This window comes from Corapipo altera, unplaced genomic scaffold, assembly GCF_003945725.1.
Source record: "Corapipo altera isolate COAL_440 unplaced genomic scaffold, ASM394572v1 46, whole genome shotgun sequence".
Classification (NCBI taxonomy): Eukaryota; Metazoa; Chordata; class Aves; order Passeriformes; family Pipridae; genus Corapipo; species Corapipo altera.
This window is the reverse complement of record NW_020884883.1, coordinates 3244838-3255296: the sequence shown is the minus strand read 5'-3', so window position 1 is coordinate 3255296 and position 10459 is coordinate 3244838. Positions and strand designations below refer to the sequence as shown.

At 39.3% G+C, this 10459-nt stretch overlaps 1 long non-coding RNA gene across 1 annotated transcript; it reads left to right on the top strand.

The window, feature by feature from the left end:
• Nucleotides 1-1212: 1212 nt before the first annotated feature.
• LOC113946167 lies at nucleotides 1213-9965 on the top strand. Its single transcript, XR_003527330.1, has 2 exons — nucleotides 1213-6429; nucleotides 9298-9965. It is a non-coding gene; the product is annotated as an uncharacterized LOC113946167 (long non-coding RNA).
• Nucleotides 9966-10459: the final 494 nt, after the last annotated feature.

Sequence of the window (10459 nt, the reverse complement as noted above, 5' to 3'; positions counted from 1 at the left end):
GCCCAGGCAGCGGCGGGAGCCCGGGGTGCGGGTGCCGCGGGTCCGCGCGGGCACCGCCACCGTCGGGCACGGGAGCCCGGGCGGCGGGGCGAGGGCGCCACGGCCGCGCCGTCGGTGGGGCTGTCATCCCCCTCCCCGGTGGCTTTCCGGCGACGCGCTGGCCGGGCGGGGGTCGCCGTGGCGGGTGGGGGTCTCGCCTCGGCACAGCCCAGGCAGGACGGCTGCGCGGCGGGGTGCCCGCTGTCGGAGCGGGGGGGAACGGGGGAGGGACGGCGTACGGACCCTCCGTGCGGCCGGTCTGGAGAGGGGGGCGGCGGGACTGAGGATGCCGCCCGCGGAACCGCAGTATCGGCGGCGATTTAAATTTTGGCATCGCAGGATCCTCGGGGCTGCCCCGCGAGGAGGAGTCGGGCAGCCGGGGCTGCCGGCGGACCGCCGCCCGCACCGCTCCCCCCTGTCCTTTCCCGGCCGCCGCGCCGGGCAGGGTGCCGGTACGTCGGAGGGGCCGCGCCGCTGCTCCTGGTTTGTCCCAGTCCTCCGAGGTGCGTCCCGCCCGTTCCCCGCACACCCGCCTCGCCGCGGTGCGGGCGGCTCGGCGCGGCTGGAGGAGCCCGCGGGCGCGCAGCCCGAGCGCGGGGGTGGGCGCCGGGCGCATCTTCCGCGCTGCCCTCGGTCACAGGGGCGATCGCCGGTGGCTCTCGCCGCGGGGACGGCGGCGTTCGCGGGCAGGTTGGCTGAGCGTCTTCGCGGTCCTTTGAAACACCGTCTGCCGGAGAAATGAAATGATGATCCCGCATCATAACGGGAGCGCAGCGAGCCCCAGCCCGCCTCGCCTCCCGGAGCGGAACCGGCAAAGCCGCCACCTCGGGCGGGCGGTCCCCGCCGGCCCGGCCCGGTGCGATGCGGTGGGGCCGGTGCGGGTCAGTCCAGGGGAGGGGAGCGGGGAGAGCCCTCCAGCCAGCAGGAAGTGCAGAAAAGGGGCTTTCTCTTACGGCCCCGCTTTCTGTCGCCTTCGTAACCTAGTTCCTGCCGCTGCTGGTGCCCCAGTTCTACCAGCGGTGCCAGTGCTGTACAGCTTGGCGTTTAGCCATAAATCCGTATATAAGTGCTTCGGCCTCAACTCCCTCAAACTTATGAAGGTTTCTAATCTGCAGTGACAATCTATTGCTTGTTTCCGACTGTGCTTCTTTACGGCACAGGCTTACACAGGCTTAATGTGCCTTGGGAGCAGGTGATAGTTGAATCTCTTCCAAATTGAAGCCCTGAAAAGGTGACCAGGTGTTCCTGTCACTCTAGGTGGTGTGAGCCCAAGAACAAGGCTGTGAAACTTAAGTGCCCTTCTCAGTGCTGGAGTGTTTGGTGACTATTTCTCTCTGCTTCAGGGTAGCATCACAAGCGGAGCACTAGCAAAATTTTCAACACTAGATACCTTTAGCCATTAAGTAGTAGATGACTGGAAGTGGGCATCCTGCGACAAGCAAGGGGCACCTCAATGTGACTGAGTGCAGATCCAAGTGCAGACAACAGAGAAATGTCGTGTGGGGTCTTAGTAACTGAATGCTTTTTACTCTGGGATGTGTCAAGGGAGCATACTGGTTGTACTGGATGTTTCAAAAAGCAACTCTGGGGTACAGCAGGGGATGGTACTATTTTATAATGCAGATGTGTCTGAGGTATCATCAGCCTTTCATGTTTGTGATTAGTTGCATTTTCATCTTTGTGTTTTATCTGGAAAACAGGTAAAATAGGAAGAGCAGCAAGTTTTATATTTCTGTGCTTTCAGCAGTAAAGCAATACTTTCAAGTCATTTCCAGATGGTTTGCACAAAACACCTTCTTTCAGAACTGCAAGTTTTAATTTTACTGTGTGTAGCTATTTTTACAGTGCTAACCAGATCTTATAATTTATATTTGAAAGGTTGTTCCCTCCCCCATCATTTTGCATGCTTTTCAAAATGTCTGGTATGTGGTTAAAATGGACTCAGACAATGTTTAATAGTTTTATGAATTATAGTGTTATGCATTGGAGATTTAATTCTGAGTGCTTTAGGCAGACCCTCTGTGATCTGACATAATATTCCTAAGTTAAAGAATGCATTTATTATACCTTTGTTCAGTTACACATGAACTAAAAACTAGGATTATCAAATAAATTCGTTGATTCTAATTTAGATTATTTTTAGCTTTTCATTTTAGTACTATAAAGTGCTATTTGCATTTAGTTACTCATATATCTAGTTTGCACTAGAACAGTATAGGGCATACTTCTTTGTTAACTTTTTAGAATTTCTAGTCCCTCTGAAATGAATTCAAATTTCTGGTGCAAGTTGAAGTTACACTTAGAGTGAAGTCGTAAGTCCTTTAAACTAGCATTAAACAACCAGGAAACATAGAATGCTCTTGACAGAGGAGTTGAGGAGACTGTGTTTTGTCCATGTACCACATAAAACCACACAGTCAAATCCAAGACAAATCAAGGGTAATGTTCCTAATGACTTAATGGGATCGGGATTTCACATTTGTGTAGGTCAAAGTCCCACCAGTATTAATGGTGATACTGTTGGCAAGGCCAAGCTGCTGAAACAAAAAGTTACCCAAAGCAAGACAAAAATGTCAAGGTCCATTATGGCAAACTAGAAATTATATTCTAAATGAATTCCAGTATATGAAGCAAGTTACTTCAATAGTAATTGGTGGATGTGATGGGATAAATGTATCCCTGAATACAAAATTCACACCTGATCCTGAGGAAAGCTTGGATATTCAGGTTCCACTGTGACTCAGTGCCAGGGAGTACCCCCTGCAAGCTCTCCTGAACATTGCGTGTCCTGGTGCAGTTAGCATGTCACAGTTACAAAAGGGTTCTAATAGCAGATGTTCTAATAGGAAATATTCATAGACACAGTCTGGATGACTGAATTTCAGCTTGATTGTGAACTTTGCCTGTCTAAATTACAGACAATGGAGTAATTATTGGAATACTTTTTGTATGCCTTAACAAAGATGGTAAAATGTTATTTTACACGTACCTTTGGCAAGAACTTTTTTTCCTATTTGTAATTACACATAGTCAAAGCAATTTTCTTGTATATCTATGATAATCTATGAGAAGTTTTAGTAGTAAAGAGAACATAATCCCTAAAATAACCCCCCGTTTTTTTATGAGGTATAACTTTGGGGGCCCTTTGAATCTGCAACAAAGAAAAACAGCTGCTTCGGTTCTAATCCATGAACAAGACAAGTCTTATTTGCTGCTGCAGTTAATCAGTACAGTGAATTTGTTTATCTAACCATGCATGGTGAACAAGAGGACCACTAATGCAGAAAGTTAGTGTTAGTCCATCAAGACTTTCAGCTCTTAGAAATGTGTTATATGGGCTTCATATAAAATCCTGTTGATTTGAAAATGTTCTGTTTGCTAAATGGGTAGTTTTGTTTTAATAGCTACAGTAAAAAAAATATATACATATTAGTTCAGTTTGCCTTGAGAAAATTCATAGTCATCCACGAACCATATGGCTTTCTTACCTCTAGTAAAGAAATAGCTCTTTGCATGGCAGATACAGTATGTCAACAGCTATAATCAAATATAAGTAGCAGTGGGCATGGATGAATCAGAATCTGTTTTAAAGCAGACCTGTTGGAGACCACAACTTCTCATATTTCATTCCGTATATATCTCCATTATAGAATTATATTTCCCGGAACAGATTATAGTTCACCACATCTACTTTCTGTTGGAGAGGCCAAAATGATTCATTAAAGTAAAATAAGTACTCTTCCCATGATATTTATTTAGGAAATGTCAAGTAGCAGTTTATTCATTTAGTACATGCTCAGTTATGATGAGAGGATGGAAATCATTGCAGTTAGATTTCTCAATCAGTGTTTCCACGCATGCATATATATTTGGTCTCACTTTGCTTTTATCTGTTTCTCACTGTACTTTCTTAAATACTTCTTTTGTGCATAAAATTTACTTATCTTCCATGCATTTTCATTCCACATTTGTCACATTTCTCTGTCCTTGCTAGTTTTGAAAATGATCAGCAAATAGCTTCCAATATGGCATTGGCCGTAAGCCCTCTAAATTTTTTTCTGATTCTATAAGTATGTATTCTTATGATCTAAAAAGACTTTCTTTCCACTTTTGATAGTAAAATTACATCAGCAGTTAGCAGACATACATGAGGTATACCATGGATGAAGGCTTTCATCTCACAAGGGGAATCAGTGTCTGTTATCTTCAGTAGATGCTGCAACCACTGTGTGTAGATAAAGCAGATAAATTGACAGTAATGGAACATGTCAAAAATATGATCAAATGCATACATAAATCCAACAAAACAGAAATCAGTAGTTTAGAGATTCAGACTGTACATATGCACAAATAGCAGAAAGAGCTAAAGTATAAACCAGAGCTTTCTATATCTCCCTGTCTTGGGTCCTTCATAGCTACTTCTTCTCCACTCAAAATCCTTCCACCACTCTCAATTTTGCATCTTCCATCTTAAATATTCTCTTCAAAAAGTGAATTTGTTATGTCAGAGGAACGAAGAGCATCTTAGGGTTGTCAGATTGACCTGAGCTCAGTCTGAACACAAAAAGTTCTTGCAAGTCAAAGTTTATTCTAGGAAATGTAAAATCTTAATAATGATGTTGAAAGCAGTTAGGGAAGTGTAAAACTAAAACACCAAAGTTAGGGAGAAATTGAACACCACTCTTGTGTAGTGGTCATTTAAGGTGTTTCTGATACATATTTCATCTTGGAAGCTGAGAGGCTGCTCAAGCAGTGTTCAACCTCTGAAGTGCTGCCTTTCAGAGGGAACAGCTCCTCTGCATTGCCCTGGAGGGGCAGCAGGTCAGTACTGAGAATAACAATTCAAAATATTTTTTATTATCTTTCTTCTTTAATTTAGGGGATACTGTATTTTCAATAATCCCTAAGGTGTGGGGAGAATGCAAATTAATTGTTTAAGCTTGTCCGGAATCTAATTTCCCTTAGCATGCCAGGTTTTTCTAATGCATTGATTTCCTACATGAAATTTATTTTTCTGCACTGGAGGTCAACTGCATTAGTTCCCTCTGATTCTTTACTTCTTGACAGTATGACTTGTAATGTGAAACTTTTAAATACCTTAATAATGTTATGCAAATTACATACCATAAGATATCTCCAAAGGCTCCAGCAATTCTCCTTCTTTCGTAACCTGATAGACTGGTGACTTTTCATAGAAAACATACACGATATTATTAATGATGTGGATAATCAACTTAGCCTTAGCCTTAAAGGAAACTTTGTCCAAACCATTTCATTCTTTTGTGGTCATTTTTAGAGTTCATGCAGCTGCAGAAATATAGAAGAAGGCTATTGTATTATTATGTGCTTTATTGGCAATGAGGAGTAGAACAAACTTCCCAGCTTTCACACCTGCCCTCCAGTTTCACAAGTAGCCTATAAAAATAACCAGAACAAATAGCTTCAATTGCCACAAGTGGGAGGTTATTTTTTAACCTCTTTTTTTCTCCCCCTGAATGGCAGACAGCAGTGAGAGAATCTCAAGTAGTTACTATTCCTTTTATTTCTTATAAGAATAAAACCCAGAGGATCTTCCACCTTCACTTTCCTTATTGATTTACGACTTAATGAGTCATTGGGATGTAAAGCTACAGAGCATAAACGTTCTTATTCTATCGAATTTGTCTAAACAGAGTCCAAGTAAGATAAAAGACAACGCTTTTGCTTCATTCATGCAGAGTGAAATTCTTTCCAAAGAGCATCAGTGTAAGGCGACCTTTATCCTCTGTGCAACAGCAGATTTCACATAAATGAACAAATATATTCTTTAGTTTTAGAGTTTGATAACAATTATCTTCCCTGATGAGCAGAAAGGAGGACAAAGCTTGCTTTTATTCCTTTGATTTACTTCCCTTGATAGTGCAGTGTTTCAAATCCTGCGTAGTTGAAGCTACAAGAAGAATCTGGGCCTTTTTTTGATGCTAGAAAAGGAAATGAAAAAGCACAACCAAATGTCTTGAAAAGACTGTGTCTGTCTGAATTCTTTTTCATACCTTTAACCAGGCTTCCTCATGATTATGCAATGTAGGGGAAGTAGTATGTAGACTTAATAATATTAATTTTTTTTAATTGGGCTGTGAAAACCATCACAGCAAGAAGATGTTGTGTATCAGTAAGAACTATTAATATCCTCTAGCTGGGAAGACGATGGGCTCCCATTCATAAGAATGACATGAACTTCACCTTCCCTCTGGAGGAGACTTCAAGCCCTTCTGATGTTTCCAGCCCTTTCTGGCTGCAGGACATGAAACTGATCTTTTCTTTGATGGCAACTTGTGGCTTTGTTATGCAGCATCTGGCCTGGTTTTTGGCTATTTTGGTATTATCCATGCCATAATGTTTTACTTAAAGGTAAGAAATTAAAAAAATATGATTAAGTGTTCCTGTTATGCATTTTATGAAGATAATTTCATTTTTATTTGAGTCCAAGGTTTTGATCTCACTCCTTTGAGGGTCTGTTTACAAATAGTGTCATTTAGGAATAGCTACTATAACTTGTATTTATACCACAAATGTCCAAAATTAGTTTTCAGAGCTAGATAACTTACTGGATTTAAGAGAATACCTTCAATATTTAAGAGAATAATTTTAAAATAACTATAATGATTTTTTTCTTAGTAGCTTAACAGAAATTTAAATTTATTATTTTCCTTTCTACAACCCAAATGGATAAACAGGATTGCTGGGTTTTTTTCCCCTCAGTTTTAGTAGATTGAGAAATCAAAATGTTACACATAGGCTAGACATAGCTCCTTCACAACACAGTTTATTTAAACTGCAATTTACTACAGTTTGTAGACCAGAGCAATTTTGTCACAAGGTCCTGCAGTTTATAGAATTATATGGAGAAAAGGTTGCAAATATGAAAATGCAGCATTACTTTTACTTCCAGTCCTGAAATACATTGAATTCTTAGAGTCTCCCATGTCCATACATGTCAGCTTTTATTCATTATGCAAGAGGTGAGTATGGCAAATGAAGTATTTCAAATGAAATTATTTTTATGAAGTTGAAAAGGGATGCAATTAGTTATGATATTGTGTAGTGGTAGGTAATTTGATAACAGTTTTCTTAAATAGTAATTTGTAATGTACTACTCAAAAATCTCAACATAAATGACACTTCTAAAGGCAAAAACTTGTCTCTTAGTTTTCAGCCTCATTCCTCCTTTAGTAAAGTGATGCATTCTTATATTGCGCTGACCTTTCTCCCAAAAACTTGAACTATCTACACTGCAAGGCTTCAACTGTAATGAGATTTAGAAAGTTATGTATTACTTTATGAATTCAAAGCCACATAGTGACCTTTAAAAATAAGGAAATAGATGACCAAAGTATTACAATAGATCTAAATAGTTAAATTAATTATTTTGAAGTTATGTTATTTTTCTTTTCAAGTTCAGAACTGATAAAATTAATTTTGGATGCGCACCAAAGTTTTTCTCTTTCTCCCCTCTATAAATGTTTCTCTACAGCTAAAATAACTTGTTAAAGGTTAGGGAAATAAGTCGAACTATTCTTATGACCACCAATAAAATACCTCTTATGGTAATGTGTGTTCATTCTTGAGGTCATTTATAGTGCAGTTAATGTTCTTTTATATTGTTTCATTTTGAGTTATCTTTTTTATGTACATTTTTTTCTTAATTATTGTATTTCAAAATGCCTTTTTCCTTCATGGTGCTTTTTGATACTGTGTATTCCTTAGTAAATGTCTCATCTGATTTATTAATATTTTTAACATGTACTGTGCTTATGATTTAGAGCAGTGTGGATAAGTCATGGATAAGTTATGCAGCACACTTCCTTTGCTAACTAGTGTCAGGTCTCTGATCAATTCCCTGGGATACTTCGATTTCTTTTTACTTTCCAAAATTGCTGTTCTAAAAATGATGCAGAAAAAGCAAAATATAAAGCTGAGAAGCGCAGTGTATGCCAGGCTGTCGTGGTTTGACACAGGCTGTAGAATAATGCTTTGATCAATAAAACAGAAAAGTTTCTCCTATATAACTATTACATTCAGATGGCATTCTCTTTCAAGAGCTGTCCTGGCATCTGTTTGTGAGTAACCTTCTATTTAGTTGCACTCCCAAGTAATGTAATACATTTTATTTTTCTTTTACTTTTTCTAGAAAGATAACAAATGCCTTTTCCAGACTTCCTTTAATAGAATATTTTCTCTGCATTAATTAAATTCTTTAAACTGCATTCCATTATTCTAAAATCTTCATGATATGCTTCCTAACCTGATGGAATCTTGTTTAAAATGTTCTGACAAACGTCCATTTGTTACTTCACAGCATGTACGTGGACACTGAAACTTAACAAACTAGTGTGATGCCTGAGAATCACAAGAATGTGTGAAGCCTTACATTCTGGTTACAGCCTGGAAATGAAATGTAACGTTTTGCTTCACTGCTTGAATAATCAGTGCTCTAGGTACAGTTTGCTGTGTTAACATTTGTGTTTTCCTGCAATTCATAACACAATCTATCAGCTGAAGAGTGAGCAGACACAGGAGCAAGCCCAGGTTAACATTGGAAAAAGGGGAGAGTGTTGTGGAGGGGTTTAGGGAAGCATGTGATACTGCTTGGCACCAGAAGAAAAGGAGACAAATAATCAGGGATATAGATGCAAGTGTCTGAATATAACAGTGAAGAGATCCTAACAGGGCAGTAGAGGGATGACTATTTTGGTTGTCTCGTTGTGGTTACATATAAGAGGCAGGAACAAGCTGCATAACATCTCTTTCCTGAGGCATCATGCACATTTTGCGAACTGCATCATGCAAGATTAACAGGCTTAAATGTTTTCATATGTACAAGATAAAATTGCACAGACTATAGATAAACAGACATCAGCACTGACTAATGCATCTTGATATGTAAAAATGTGTAGAAGGGGCTCAGCTGATACGAGGTAGTTGCCAGGCTGTGTTTGTACTGTTCTTTACTTGGAAAAAAGACTGCCCATAAAATAGGGTAACTTATATTAAAAAAAAACCCAAGAAGATGTTTACTGCAAGAAAAAAATACTAATTTCAGTTGCATAATTCCACATAATTATGAATAAAATTTGTCTCTCTTTTTCAACATCTTTCATGCGGCTGGTCCAAGTTACCATAAAGAAATATCTTAATCGTTATTACACTGAAATTTACCACAAAAGCTGTGTTCCTTTTGACCAATGGAATAAATTTTTCTTATGTTTCTGATTTTAGAGCACAAGAAGCAAAGTATTCTTGGCAGCCAGGCTCTTCCTGTGTGAATTCGCTTCTGAAAGACATCAATGTGATTCTTAGTCTTGCTGCTTTCTTTTTTTTTTGAGCAAAACATAAAAACTTGCAGCCTTGTCCACCCTTCGTAAATATGTCCAGCTTTTGTAATCACTACCACTGGTGAAATATCATCTGAAAGATTTGCAAGAACTACAAAAATAAACAACAATGTATATGCATGGAAGATGTCTCCATTAGGAAGGAATGATGGGTATATTGAAATATTCTTCCACAAAAACTTCTCAGTGGATTTCCTTTAAAACTGTGTCCATGAAAATTTACTTGATCTGTCCAGTACTACTGTTTCTTTGGCTGTGGCTATTAATCCTGTGTAGTTTGATCTAGAGGATTTCCTGATATTCTTTTTAATTGATTGATTTTTTCATGTATTGTTTTAACACAAATCTGTTTCAACCTATATACCTTCTAGAAAAATTGATTGTATATATAAGCAACAACTTGTGATTACACCCAAGCATTTATATATGTTCCACAAAGGAGAATGGAGAAAGAGGTAAGATTGCAGACCAAACAGTAACTTTTTTCATTAGTATCCTTAGATTTCACAGAAATTTTAAGAGTAATTTAAATATTTCCACTGGAAAAAAAAAGATAAAAGAAGTGCTTAAAGTATAGTAAAACAAAAAAAGTAGAAAGTCAGAAGATAATATAGAATTTATGATACTGAGCAATAGTGAATTAGTATTATATAGTCATTATGAAAATGAGACTAATTGTCTGTGTGCAAATTTGAGCTGTCAGTTGCTCAGACTTCAGCTTATTTGTATCTAGGTTTCACAGATTAGTGTACTTCCTGGTGAAAACCAGCCATCTGATATATTGGAAATGTTTTAATTCATCTGTTTGAGTTATGGTTGATCAAGAAAGGTTTTGCTACTGAACTCAGACCCATTTTTTAGGTGCCAGCTGGTAAAACCATCCCTAAGCACACACCTTGCTGTAAGCAGGGTTTTAGGTTTTAGCATCACATTTTCAGTTCCTTTCACTGTAGCCTTCCACAGAAGGAGTGACTTAAATGTATTAACTCTTTGAGCAAAATGTGCTTAAAAAAAAAATCACCGAATTTTGAAAGAGCTAGTATGGG